We start from the raw sequence: 15,508 nt of genomic DNA, 5'->3' as shown, positions 1-15,508 counted from the left end.
AGCGGTGGGTGTGGATAATTTTGCCGTTAAATACGGCAGAAGGGAGCGGCCGAAGAGTGAACTGTCAAAAGTAAGTACTGAATATTATGTCACTTATTTATGTGCGAATGTTTAAGAACATTAAAACATTACTGTTGGCCACATGTCGGCAAAGTTATGTGACATTAGTGATGTTTGTACTTTCAGCGGTAACTTGGTTTTAAAGCCTCTACTTTAAAATATATATATAGTTGACCTTAATCTTACAGAGAATGTGATGATTTTATGGATAATTAAAGTCAGTCATATATCCACAAACACAACAAGCTGAAAGTCAGTGATGCTGCTCGGTTTGCAGTCCTGAATATGACGGCACAAGCAGGATTCACTGCACTGTTAATGTTAGCTATGTTATATTGCTGCCTCTGTTCGGTGGTGTCGAGCCAAACGGACTTTAACGTGTGTTTGAACGAGCTGACGGTTCAGTCGTTAAGCTGAAAGAAAGATGCTTTAATCACAGGAGTCACACATGTGTCCACTGTACCATCTGGGAACTCTTCTTGTTTAGCACTCGTAATAACACAAACACTAAATCCTCCTTCTCTTGTGCTGTTTTGTAGCAGTGTATACACCTGAGACTGTCACCTGTCTGTCTGTCCTGCACTCTCTCTCTGTTTCTTTCTCTCTGATTGTGGAATAAAAGTATGAACATGTATTTATAAGTTACACTTGTGTTTGAATCCTGCAGCTTATCACACATTTGATTTCCATGTGTGACAACTGCAAGTGTCCAGAGTGAGGACAGACTGAGGGACCCACTGCTGCACATCATCTGTGAGGCTTTGCACCCCTGATGATCCACCAGGACAAACTCAGCAGTGTGTGAGGAAGAGGAGGAGGAAGAGCCAGCAGCAGCTGACAGATGGAGAGAATAGACAGACTGTTCCCTGTTTGTGAAGGACTGCTAGGAAAGTTTAAAATAACTAACTGTCTGTCCTGAATCAGTCTTATTAGGTAATGTTCAAATAATTTTATCATCCCAGTGTTTTCAGTGTGGGAGAAAGTACTCAGGGCCTTCAGGTTACACACTATGAAAGGCAGCAACAAGTTTAATATTCAGAAACCTAAAGTATGTATCAGCAGCAGAATGGAGCTAAAAATAAATGTTTGTTTCAGTTCTATGAAGCTTTGAGTATTTTGGATTAGTAGCACTGCTGTGTTTGTTGCATCATATTGCTGTAATTGTTTATATGCTTTATATATTCTGAGGTAAGTTGATCTATAGTGTTACATCATATTCTATAAGGATGTTATGTGTTTGTATACTTTCTGCCCAGTTTGACCCATTTAGCAGAAGTCAGCCTGTTTAAGGCTCTGATATCTATTCTGTATGACTTAAAGCAGTTATGACATGGTCTGATTTTCTCACCCAATAAAGGAATATTTAATATATCAGTCTACTCTTCATTCTATCAGAAACAGTTATCACAGCTCATACATTTTCTTTTTACACATATATATAAGCATTGAACCAAATTTAGTAATGCCAACATATTGAAAGAACAATGTTTGTCTCTTATAATACATCTGTATATACACTGTCAGAGATACTTGTCTTTGAGTGAAGATTTAAGGTGATAGGACATATAAATAACTGCTACTTGCATCTTTGACCCAGAGTTCAAGCTCATACATATATATATATATATATATATATATATATGTATATATAATCTGACAATACATATAATATTGTCCATATTATATTAACATTACCACAGTGAGATGACTTTAGTCTCATGAATAACGTTAGCTAATTATCATTTACTAACTAATCTTGAAATGACTGTTCAGTACAGAAATGATGCCCAACTATCATGTTTTACAGTCCTGTGGTCTCAACTAATCAAAGTGATGTCATGACATAAATGAATGACCAACAAAACATTTTTTCTCCTTCATTTCTGTCACACAAAGCTGTATGAAACATTTCTCGCGGTTAGTATCATGGTTGCTAGGCAACCTGAACAGCGCGACGAAGGCTAGACCGTCCCATTTCACAAGAATCTCACTTCCGCACTTCCCGTACTTGTAGTACGCACCGTACGTAGTACGCGTAGTGTGCGTACTTCAAGCGTGCATACCCTGAATTGGGACACAGCCTTAGATCGCGAAGGCCAGGTCCTCAGGTGGACGCACCCTCTGAATTTGGACACCCCCGCTGTTTCCGGCCGGACAATAATAACGGTGACATTTAACTTATTTTATCCGATAAATAAACACTGTAAAATTCAAGTTTTTTGCATATATATACATATATATATATACCACTCCCCCCACCAACAGCCCTTTTGAATGTCTCCCTAATTCTGAGGTCGCAAGGCTTTGGCCCACATCAGTCTAAAATTGTATGTAACCATGAATAACGTGTTGCCATGTCCACCAGGAGAGACTGGACAGTATAGATGTAAAACAAATATGCCAGCAGTTTATCTCAGTTAACGAGAGGAGAAGTCATGTGTTTGGCTCCTTCACATAGTGGACATTGAGTTGTTGTGTGGGGCACCAGTAGTCCATGTCTGTTGCTGTAACAGTAGTTCATGTTTAGAATCAAAAATCCCAGCTCACTGATTTGATCGGGGCAATAGTGCCTAAAATGTTGTATAATTTTGCTGAGAGATCTTTTACTTTGTGGTCATCTTAGATAAAACCAGCAGGTCATTCAGTGTTCCCTTAGTGCTAATGTATCAGAGATGTTGGTGTACTATAACTGAAGTAATGTTGTTAAGTCCTTAAAGTCATATTCTTTTATTGTCATGACTGTATTTGAAGCTATTTTTATTTTTGTATGATACCTGATTTATATGGAATATGGCTGAAGTAAACTAAAGCCTAAAATACTTAGTCATTTGTTTAATAGTAATTTAACATTATATAATTCACATATAAAACTATGAATTGTGATTTTAAATGGTTTAAAAGCATGTAGAATAGCATATGTAGGCAAGTATATTCTCCTTTATTTATCAAGAAGCAAAGACAAAAAGGGAAAAAAAAGAAACAGGGCAGCGTTCGGTGGTTGAATCATCCGTCCCCACCAATGCCAAAACCAAAGCTACGCCCTTGATTAAATCTATTCAATGTTTTTGACACAGCAAATATGATTGCATTGGAGAAAAGCTGTATTAGACATAAAACAAACGCTTTGGTGGAGGGAACTCCTCAAAGGTGTTTTACAGCTGAAAAATGCTGGACTTTTGTGTCCTGTGCAAATTATAATTAAAGATAATTTAGATCATAAATTTAAAAAAAACTGCACAAAAACCTGCCAGTAGCATTTCAGGATGGCTGTCTCTATAATTTTGCTGCCACAAATTTCAACATGTTTTTCTTAAATAGAAATTCTGCTGAGCCATGAGAAACTGTGCTCAGCATTTCATTTCACTTGGGTTTCTGAACCTGAACCATTTGGTTAATAATACCACTACTAATGATAAAAGTAATAAAATGGAACATGGAAGAAGATCCACAACACAGAAAAGCAATGAGGGTGCTGCTATAAAGTGTGAGATTATTCTGTTATCATATGTTACCTTATATATGTAGTCAAAGTAGTTGAATTATGATACTGCTGTAGATCATATTATACCCCTTAGTATAGAGGGTGTGATCAGTATGTAGTTTTAGTTTGCATTATACTTCTGACTTAAAAGAGTGTGAAAATCATTAGATCTATTGGATTGACCTGTATTACTCGACACTGTTGAAAGTGTTACATGGTTTCTTGACATTTCATACTGCTGAATCATGAAGAGAATGTTGTGTGCAGAAGACCTTGTGCCGATAATAGAAGAAACAGACCACATTCCATACCCCCACCTTTACAGAGAGCAGAAAGACAGGGAGCCAAGGTCATAACTTAGGCGCCGTGTGAGAGAAAGAATGTGAATGTTTAGGCTTTTACGACTAGGTGGGGGCTACTAGAGGCTATAAAAGGCTGAGTAACCCGTCACTGTTTTGAGACATGCTGTGACCCTCTTCAAGCATCTCTCCCCATCATGATGGTTCTTATGCTCTTAAGTGTTGAATTATATGGAAATAAAGTATTGTTGATTGAGCATTTATACACCGAGTATTGTCCTTCCTTCAGCCCAAAGATTAAAAGAATTGGGAGATTTTAACAACTAACAGCAGCTCACCCAGGTCCAGACTTCCTGTAATGCACAGTAAGAATGTTACTGTGGTAGCCCGAGGTGGTGGAGAGTAATAAGGAAAAGAGCAAAGAACCAATGATGTCACACTCACACACTAAAATGGCAGTGCAACAATTGAGAGCTCAAAACTTTTACAATTCAATGAAAACCTGACAGTGTCACCCTGGGAATTTCAACCAGAGAATACGGAGTTGAGACGATGTTAATTATCAATAAGGCACACAGGTCAGTTATACTTGAGACAGACGTGGTTCAGTGTAAAATAAACATGTTGACAGCTATTTAAAATACAAAATAAGTGAGCCAATGAATTGATTGTACATGCACAATTCAGAGCTGTGGATTACCAGTGGGTGAATACTAGATGAGAAGGTCCAGAAAAATCACCGACTCGTACATACAGCTCACCTTCACACACTCACACTATGAGTGTGTGAAATATAAATTAAAAAAATAAAAACATATCAGCAGTCGATTGAAGGCTTCAGGGAAATAATCTGCAGGTGATCTCTGCAAAACATGAGTAACACCAATCAACAAAAGTGTAGCCAATTCAGGCTGAGGCAGCAGCTACATGTAGGCAAGTCCTACCTGTGACAGCTGGGAAGTCAGGTGACCAAAGAGCTGGATGTGTACAGCAACAGGTGAGCAAGTCAGGGATGCTCAGATATCTAATGTGATTGGCCACTAACAGTGGCTAATAATGCAATATGGAAATATAGTACTCATTCTGCTACATCAATATAAAAAAAGACTGTAACAAAAGTAATGCTAATATGACGACAAGTCAGAGTTACACACTGATCAAATAGCGTTCCCCGAGTCTACAAAAAAAGCAACAAATAGTTTTCTGCAGCTCCACCTGTAAACAACCCAAATATTTGAACTTATAATATATAAAAGAGTAAATGACAACAGTAATCTGTGGAGGAAAGTCTTCTGACCAAGTAAGAATCCACAGCCTCTGCAAAAGCACAAGTTGAAGTTCAGGATATTTAATTTTCTGTCCATTTCCAGGTGAGGTTGTGATAATTGGAAGATTTGAACCAATCATCGCCCAACAGGTGATAATGTCATCCTGCCATGCCACCTGGAGCCACGTTCCTATACTCACCTGTACAGAGACAGGCAAAAGGTCCCCAACATGAAGATGGCCTCGTACCTCAGGAGGACGGAGCTGTTCATCGACAACATTTCACTGAAGATCCTGAACGTGTCGGAGGAAGACAACAGCAGATAAAGAAGTTTCATCCTGAAGCTGTGGAGCTGAGTGAAATCTGCATCGGCAAGAAGATTTGTTTTGGTGTTTATGAATTTAAACTCAAATTTAAGACTCTGTCAAAATTAAACCTCTGTCATTGAGTTTAGATTAAGCCAGGGGCGATTCTAGGATCAGAGCTTTGGGGGTGCTGAGTGTCTTATTTCTTTATGTTGTTGTGGGTTCTTAAGAATGACACCATTACTTGAAGAGAAGGTATTTTATCGAACTGTGGTTCACATGTAAACAAAGCTTCGCCATCACAGTCTGCTCCGAGGTAATCCCCTCTAGCTCTCTAGCTCCCCCTACAGTCTAGGAGTATTAACAACATAAAACATGATACTAGGCAAATAAGGATTTGCTGTTATCATTACACTGAGCACCCAGAAGGCTGCCCAGCCAGGCAAGATAAACTTTACTTGTCACAATGAGACTTCTTCCCTGTCTCTGTCAGTCCCTGCATCCTTAAATGTCTCCAGTTGTCCCGAGTTCCCTCTGACTGTCTCCTGGGTGCATTTAAACCCCTGTTCCTCCCTGTCCTCATCGTTTGTTGTCTTCATCTCCATTATCAGTCATCATAATTTTACCATCTCTGTGCAAGTCTGCAAATTTCTTTATTAAATCATAAGATTCTTAAATTCATCAAGTCTCTCTCTGCCTGGGTCCTCGTCACAAAACATGACATCAGTGTTTTGTACATTTTAACACAATTTAATCCCCACATTTGTGAAGGAAAGCAAAACACTTTTTTTAAAAGTCTGTAACAAAACCATCAAATCTTATAAAGGTTATTTAAATGCAGCAAACGAAGAATGGATTGGGGAAAAAAATACATATCCTAACCTTAATTACTGGGAGAAAAGGATGCTCATAGTGAGTAAGAAGTAAACTGAGTGCATTTTTTGGACAGAGATTCACTTTTAATGTGTATGTATAATATAATACAGATACATAAAAATACACTCCGAAAATAGAGTCCTTGAAATGTACAAATGTACAAAATATTAATAAAAAATTATAAAAATGGAGGCAACTTTGCCTATGGTACAGTGTATACAATGTATGAAAAGATCTTTACTGCAGATACTACTATGGCTCTGCAGATTCTTTCTTTTCTTTTAACCTATGTGGCCTCACCTTGAGGTTGGCAAATCAGTTTTGGTGATCAACTCTCTCAAGCAGGTTAACAGTTTCTGTTTTGCCTGTCACTATTCCCTGGTTACCTGGTTCTTCCTGACCTTGTACTTTCTCCTTACGTTCCCCTCTTTCCTCTCTCCCTCTTTGGACTGACAATCATACACAAATCGATTGTATTCATCATTTGATTAGCTGATGGGCACCGAGTGTAATAAGTGCTCAGTGGACACATGTCCAACACCAGTTTTATGTACTTTTCATTTGTTTATTATTGTGTAAAACTGTATGCTAAAGCGGAATGTTAATGGGATGTTCTGCCGTAGTGTGCTGTGCGGAGTGGTGTGTGGCGAGCCTGTGCACTGATAAAACACTGTTATTTCCATTCAGGAAAAAAAGTGGCAACGATCGATCAGAGACTCCTTGTCTTCTAAAAAACACAACACAACGCAGAGTCGAGGAGTCTGTTTGGGCCGAACTGTTGCAGCGGGATGAAGCAGAAACCAGTTACACTGGTGCCGTGACCCAAGCTCCTGCAATCCTGCGACCGCGACGGGGCCGTCTACTTCCTGGAAGGTGGAAAAGTCGCGGGAGACTGGCTTTTCTTAGTCCCGCCATTTTCTGCGTTCTTTAGAGACATCGGGGTGGGGTTCTGTGCTTTCTTTTTTTTGGGAGGGTTAAAAAAAAAGCGCAAAAAAAGGGAGAGACACTTTGCTGAGCATGGCAGATTTTCCCAGTTTTGGCAGGGGAAGGGGGGCAGTTGGCTTTACCCCTCTGCATTCATTTGGCAGAGGCAGATCAAGCTTGCTGTCAGCTGCAGTTTCATCCACACCTAAGCCTGTCCTTGCTGAGTTAAATGAAAACCCTATTGATGGGAACTGTGATGATCTACAAAATGCTAGATCAGAAACCGATCCCACAAAAGGGAACCTTTATGCAGAGATTGCAACGCAAATTGGGTTTTCTATTGCGGAAAGCATTGCCTCTTGTCTTGAATCTCGGTTGGGCTTTGGAGTGGGAAACAGTGTTGTTGGGTCTGCCAATAATGTGTTATCAGAACCCTCACTATTGAATGTGATTGTGAAGTCTGATGTTAAAGAACCTGTGTGTTTTAGAGGGGATGGCTGTGATACATGCAGTGTTCAGGAATGGGAGGAAATGATGATGACTTTTTTTAAGAGAAGAGGGGTACCAGTTGCTGAACAAGCTGATGATGTGCTGAGTAAAGTGCTGGGGAGGCCACGAGAAATTGTCAAGGTGGGCATACGTAGTAAGCCATCTGTGTGTCTTGAGAGGGGCCCAGAGCCCATTTTTGAGATCTTAAAGCAGCACTTCAGTGACACTGCCTGTTCAAGCATGCCTTTAGCTGACTTTTATGCAACACTACCCAACTCAGGTGAAACACCGTTTGATTACTGGCTCAGGTTGAACAGAGCCATGGAGGTGACAGAAGACTGTCTGAAGAGACAAAATAAGTCCTTTGCATATCTGACAAAAGAGCTGACTGCTATGTTTATCCGTCACTGCCCAGACTCAGAACTGTCTCTTATTTTCAGGTGCAAGCCCCTGCAGCAGTGGACAGCTGCTGATGTCCACGAGAAATTGCTGAAGCATGACAAGGACCAGAAGTGCACCCCTCAGTTTAGTGCAGTCAGTGCCTTGAGTTTTCGGCGACAGGAGGTGAGTCCTAATGTGCAGCAGATGACATGCAGCAGTAAGTGTATTACACCATCACCAACCTCTACCTCAGCACCACTTGCCGACCTTAATGCACAACCACCTACTGATCGTCTTGATCATGTGATAGCCCTGTTAGAGAAAGTCCTGGAGGGACAGCCTCGACAAGCAAAGCTGCCTGCTAAAGATGATGTAAGGGCCCCCCGGAACCAAACACACAAAATCGTGCCTTGCGTGATTTGTGGTGACAGTGAACACGCTACGTATTACCACTGTAGAGCCCATCAGCTGTGTTTCATCTGCCATGCTGGCGACCACACACGGGCTCAATGCCCCAGGGCCGTGTCTGTCAGAGTGAGGGGGCCTGAATCAGCCACCCAGCAGCTGGGAAATAGATGGCCTACATGTGGAGGGGGCAAGTGTTAGGTCTGAAATCGCCCTCAAAAAGGATGATTTTGATGATTTAGAATCTGTATACCACACTGTCTGTGAGGAGCGCCAGCTAGGCCGGCGACCGATTTTTCAGAATACACACAGACTAAAACAGCATGATGAGCTGTTCTATGAAAATGTGACCCTGTGTGGCAAAGTGTCTGTTAAAGCAATGCTTGACAGTGGCTCTATGGCCTGCACCCTCAGCACCAATATGATGCCCAACTATTACATCATGCAGTGCTGCAGACCTCAACCTTGCAACCCACTGATGTCATCCTGATTGGCTGTGGTGGTTCGAGGACAGTTCCATCAGGTGTGTGTGACATTACGGTGGAGATGTATGGTTGTAAAGTTGTGCCAATGTTGGTGGTCAAGGAGTTTGCAAAGAAAAGCGTCTGGACTTCTTTAAGTTGCTTGAAGACGTTTCACCTCTCATCCGAGAAGCTTCTTCAGTTCTAAGGTCAAATGGCCGAGAGTCCCAGATTTAAACCCAGTGGGAGAATCCCCCCAAGGAGGGACAAAGGACCCCCTGGTGATCCTCTAATCACATGCGCCAAGGTGTGAAAGCGGGTGTGGGACCTAATCAGCCGGGGTTTCGGGTGAGCTCATGTTGGTGGTTGCAGGGCAGAGTGAGGACCTCATTCTGGGCAGCAACCTAATGAGATATCTGGGTAATCGCCTGAGGGAAGAGGGAGATTAAGGAGAGGAATGCAGCAAGACCCTGAGTGCTGAGGAACAGCCTAATAAAAATCTGCTGAGTTCAATGTCAGGAGTGGTGGCCCCAGGGCATGTTGGTGATAAGATCGGAACTGTCAAGCTAAAGAGAGCTGTAACATTAGAGCCCTTGACAGAACACCTGGTTTGGGGCAGGCTGCAGCTAGTGAATAGTGGGGAGGTGGGCAGTGCTGTAGTTGTAGAGCCCACCGGGTCAAGGTCTGGTCCGAGGTCAGTTATGGTTGGGAGAACTGTAGCGCATCTAGACAGTGATGGTTGGCTCCCTGTGAAAGTGCTGAACCCCTTTGACAAGCCGATAACCCTGAAACAGAACATGAAGTTGGCTGACGTGTCCCCCTGTGCAGCAGTGGAGAACTTCACCCCCACTGGCTCCTACTTGCAACAGAACATGCAACGGTCTACTGGCTCAGCTTGGTGCCATGATGAGCAGAGTCTAGCCACCGATGTTTCCACTCTGCCTGATGATTCACCCTCACAGGAGATGACAGGGTGTTGTAGCCCCTTACATGCAGTACTGGAAAATCTGCGGCTGTCTGATATCGACATTGATTCATGTGCAGTTTTGCCGGCTGGCAAAGAGAAACTGATTGGCCTTATAACCCAGTTTGAGTCTATCTTCTCGAGAGACAAGCTGGATTGTGGCAAGGCTAACAGCTGCCTACATCGAATTCGAGTTGTGGACAACAAGCCATTCCGGTTGCCATGCCGACATGTGCCGCCGACTCATTCTGAAAAACTAAGACAAGCTCTGAATGACATGGAGGAACGGGAAATAATTCGGAAGTCTTGCAGTGAGTTTGCATCACCACTGATCTTAGTTTGGAAGAAGTCCGGTGAGTTGAGAATATGTAACGACTTTCGCTGGCTTAATGCTAGAACTGTCAAAGATGCTCACCCACTCCCGCATCCGGCTGATGCACTGGCTGCTTTGGGAGGGAACGGATTGTTCTCCACAATGAACTTGACTTCGGGTTATTATAATGTGGAGGTGCATGAGGAGGACCGTAAGTACACAGCATTTACATCTCCATTTGGTTTGCACGAATATAATCGTATGCCACAAGGACTGTGCAACAGCCCGGCCACCTTCATGAGGATGATGCTAGGCATTTTTGGGGATCAGAACTTCCTCAGTGTGCTGTGCTATCTTGACGATGTTCTGGTTTTTGCCCCCACAGCAGAATTGGCACTGGAGTGCTTGCATATGGTGTTCCAGAGACTCCAGGTTCACAACCTCAAGTTGGCTCCAAAGAAGTGCCATTTTCTGAGACAGTCTGTGAAATTCTTAGGGCACATTTTAAATGCTGATGGGATACAGTCAGACCCTGACAAAATAGCATCCATTACATCCCTTACAGAGGCAGACCTTATGGAAGAGGGTTTGAGTTTTCTGTCCCAACAAAAGGTCCACTCATTTTTGGGGATGGTAATGTTCTACCAACAATTTATTGAGAACTGCTCATCCATCGCAAAACCTCTGTTTCAGCTGACATCTGGTGATAAAGGCCCTCGTGGTTCATGGCGAAAGCACCGGCTGGTGCGTACAAAGCTGTGTGAGGAGGACTGGACGGATGAATGCAGGGCAGCTTTCAATGAGCTGAAGCAGGCCTTGTTGGATCGAGTGCTCTTGGCCCATCCTAATTTTGAGGAGCCCTTTTTACTCTCTGTTGATGCCTCCAGCAGTGGCCTTGGTGCCGTGTTGTCGCAAATTCCTGCTGGGGCTTCTACATCAAGACCGATCGCCTTTGCCAGTAAGACACTCAATCATGCACAGTCCAAGTACCCAGCGCATAGGCTGGAGTTCTTTGCATTGAAGTGGGCGGTGTGCAACAAGTTCCATCACTGGTTGAGGGGTCATCAGTTTACCGTATGGACGGAAAATAACCCTCTCACTTACATACTTTCTAAGCCAAGACTGGATGCATGTGAGCAGAGGTGGATCGCAAAGCTAGCGCCTTTCCAGTTTGACATAAAGTACATTCCTGGTCCTAAAAATGTGGTTGCTGACGGGCTGAGCAGGGAGCCCTTCGTGCACCCCAGGGCCTCCCACCGGTTGATAAGGGTTCCATATAATGAACTTCTGGCAGAAGCAGAGGCAGTCGCCACTGGTGGGGTTCAGGAGGCCTTCAGATGGACTGTTCACTCAGCTGATAAGGCCTCAAGCAATGACCAGCCTGTTGTTTCTCAGTGCACGGCTGTTGCACAGACTGGAATGCTGACGTCTTCTGAGGTGGGAGCTGTCTTCCAGGCCCATAGTGACCATGAGTCCAGGGTGTGGCCACATGCTCTCCTTCTGCCCCAATGCTCTCAGACTGTGCTTCCGCCAAACCAGTCTGACTCTGAACTCTTCTCGCATGATGACCTAGTGGGACACCAGCGGCGTGATGATGTACTGTGCAGAGTGATCTCCTATGTGGAAAGGGGACGGAGACCCTCGAGGAGGGAGCGGGCAAGTGAATCTAAAGGCTTGGGACAAGTTAACTGTGAGAGATGGTGTGCTGTATCGAGTCTCCAAGAATCCCGTCACAAAGACGAAGACTTATCTGTATGTTGTTCCGCCGACCTTGTGTCTCGCTGTACTGAAAGACGTCCATGATGAAGCTGGTCACCAGGGACAACAAAGCACGCTTTATCTGGCCAGGCATAGATTCTACTGGCCTGGTATGGCCAAACATGTGTCAAAGTATGTACGGTACTGCAGAAGGTGTGTTGTTAGCAAGTCACCTGAGCCAGAGGCGAGAGCACCTTTGGAGAACATCAGAACATCAGCCCCTTGAACTGGTCTGCATAGATTTTTGGTCTGCGGAGGATTCGGCGAACAAATCAGTGGATGTGCTTGTGGTCACAGACCACTTTACTAAGATGGCTCAGGCCTTTCTATGCCCCAATCAGTCTGCTAAGGCGGTAGCACACCAACTCTGGCATAACTACTTCTGCACCTACGGCTTTCCCAAACTCCTTCACTCGGATCAGGGAGCTAATTTTGAGAGCATGCTCATTGCCGAGCTATTGAATGTGGCAGGTGTCCAGAAGTCCCACACGACCCCATACCATCCGATGGGAAACGGCTCCTGCGAGAGGATGAACCGTACCTTGGGCAACATGATTCGTGCATTACCCCCGAGAGCCAAGCAAAGGTGGCCTGATGCACTGAAAGCTCTCACATTCGCCTACAACTGTACGGTCCATGAGACGACTGGCTATACGCCATTTCTGCTGATGTTTGGCAGAGTGCCAAGACTGCCGATTGATGTGATCTTTGGCTCTGTTATTGAGCACCAAGACATCATGGACTATGATCGATATGTCCAGACATTGAGGAGGGACCTCAAAGAGGCCATGGATTTGACACAGGAGGTGGCACGCAAAAATTTGAAGCGTCACACGGACCTCTACAACCTGAAGGTGCGAGGAGCCCCAGTAGTGATTGGTGATCGTGTCCTTTTGGCCAACAAAAAGGGACGTGGCAAAAGAAAACTGGCTGATCCCTGGGGGAGTGTTGTCTATACAGTTTTTGACAAAAATGATGAGAGTCACACCTTTAAGCTGATGGATGATTCCACAGGGCAAGTGAAGATTGTGCATCGCAACCTGATAATGCCAGTGAACTTCCTCCCTCTCAGTGGTGCTTCAGTTCAGGATGATGGAGATGAGCTTTCTGAGTCTGGCTCGCTGATGGTTGGATGCGACGGAGAAGCTGTCTGCAACTCATCGGTGGGCACGGCTGAATACAGAATGACAGCTTGGGTGTCTGACTTACCGTCTGCAGTGTCCAGCGACTCACTGATGACAGAGGTTACTCAACCAGAAGGCAGCATTGTAGATCAAGAGCTTGCCTGTACCAGTGTTCCCCCTGTTGTCACTGAGGAGCAGGTAAATGCCACCTCTGGTGGTCAACATTCTGACCTGCTTATGTCTGTGGTCCCAGTAACAGCCTCTTCTGTTTTGGAGTTGGCAGCCACTACTGACGGTGACCAAGACAATGCAGCTGCTATTGAGGGTCATGTCTCAACCACAGTTGTTCTACCCAACGCAGATCCGACTGAGGTTAGCAGGGTGGTGGGGGCCCGTGCTAGAGCGAGAGTGGGACGGTTACTTAAGCCTGTTTCCAGGTTGATTGAAATGATGCACCAGGGACCTGTTAAAGTTTGAATATTGTTGGATAACTGCAGGTTGATTCTATTGTTGTTGAAGTGAGACTTTGGAATTGAGACAGATTATTTGTCGTTGATTTTTCTGTGTCAAAGTGGCGAACAGTTATGATGTGATGAAATATGTAACTGGCATATTTTGTTCTTTTCTGGAAGGGGTCTGGCCAACTTCTTCTTCTATTGATTCTTTTGGGAATAGTCCTCTGACTGAATTTTCTTTGTGACTGTACGACCTGGTGTTGCTGAACAGATTTATCACATGTTGATAGCTGTGTATTAGCTATTGGATTTTTTTTCTTATCTTGTTCCTTTTTTTGAGGATTATTGGGTTTTTGTCCTCTGTTTGTGTTATGGTGATTGTGGTGTACCTGATTTTTTTTAAGGGTGTTATTTTGTTTGTGGTGTTTGTGTATTTGAGTGTGCAAGTGGAATTCAGCAGGGGGGAATGTGACAGTGTTCATGTGGTATTATTCCACTTGCCACAAATGTCAGTGTAATGGGGAAACAGCGCCCCCCTCTCGGCGTGGCTGGTTAGGAGAGGCTGGCTGCAGTAATCGCTGCCAGTCTGCCGTAGCCATACGAGAGGTGAGTTGTATTGTTCCGCACATGATATGGCTAAGTAGTACAGACACATAAGACATGTTTGATTAGCTGATGGGCACCGAGTGTAATAAGTGCTCAGTGGACACATGTCCAACACCAGTTTTATGTACTTTTCATTTGTTTATTATTGTGTAAAACTGTATGCTAAAGCGGAATGTTAATGGGATGTTCTGCCGTAGTGTGCTGTGCGGAGTGGTGTGTGGCGAGCCTGTGCACTGATAAAACACTGTTGTTTCCATTCACGTACATCATTTGTTGTTGCTGTTATTTTATTGTACATTAGAAATTGTAATATTGCTGCAGTAATCGCTGCCAGTCTGCCGTAGCCATACGAGAGTGTGCTGTGCGGAGTGGTGTGTGGCGAGCCTATGCACTGATAAAACACTGTTATTTCCATTCAGGAAATAAAGTGGCAACGATCGATCAGAGACTCCTTGTCTTCTTAAAAACACAACACAACGCAGAGTCGAGGAGTCTGTTTGGGCCGAACTGTTGCAGCGGGATGAAGCAGAAACCGGTTACATATGGTTTTTAAAATTCTTGGTTTGGAGATTTCCTGTTCTGTAGCCGCCCAACGGCCTCCTGAACACCCCCCCCCCCCCCGTCATTTATTTATTGTGTCATTTATCTGAAAAAGTTTTTAATTTCCACCCCGAAAAGTTCTTTAATCCGGGGTCAGTCAGTAAAAATTAGAACGCCTCTGCTGAGTGTGATCAGGGTTGTGGTCAGAGGATTTCATAACCATGAAAATGGGAGCATGATCTGAGATCACAATGCTGTGATTCTTCCTGGAATTGACCCAATTTAATAGCCTATCATCATCAAGACAGAAGTCGATTCTTAAGTATGTACAGTGAACATGGGGGGGAAAACGCTTTGGCAGATGGATTAAAGGATCTCCAAGGGTCGCTTAGGCCAAGCTGATCTGTAAAACACTTTAATGTAGTGGCAGAGTTGGATAAAGGTTTTAGAGGCAGATCTGTCTGAATCAGGATCCTGGATAAAATGAAAATCCATCCATCCATCCATCCATCCATCCATCCATCCATCCATCTTCTTCCGCTTATCCTGGGCCAGGTCGCAGGGGTAGCAGCCCAAGTAGAGAAGCCCAGACCTCCCTCTCCCCAGCCACCTCCTCCAGCTTATCCGCGGGAACACCAAGGCATTCCCAGGCCAGCCGAGAGATATAATCTCTCCAGCGTGTCCTGGGTCTGCCCCGGGGCCTCCTCCTGGTGAGACATGCCCGGACAACCTTGCCCAGGAGGCGCCCAGGGGGCATCCTTGTCAGATGCCCGAACCACCTCAAATGGCTCCTGAAAATC

The sequence above is a fragment of the Oreochromis niloticus genome, linkage group LG3, assembly GCF_001858045.2.
Source record: "Oreochromis niloticus isolate F11D_XX linkage group LG3, O_niloticus_UMD_NMBU, whole genome shotgun sequence".
Classification (NCBI taxonomy): Eukaryota; Metazoa; Chordata; class Actinopteri; order Cichliformes; family Cichlidae; genus Oreochromis; species Oreochromis niloticus.
This window is presented reverse-complemented; position numbering follows the sequence as displayed.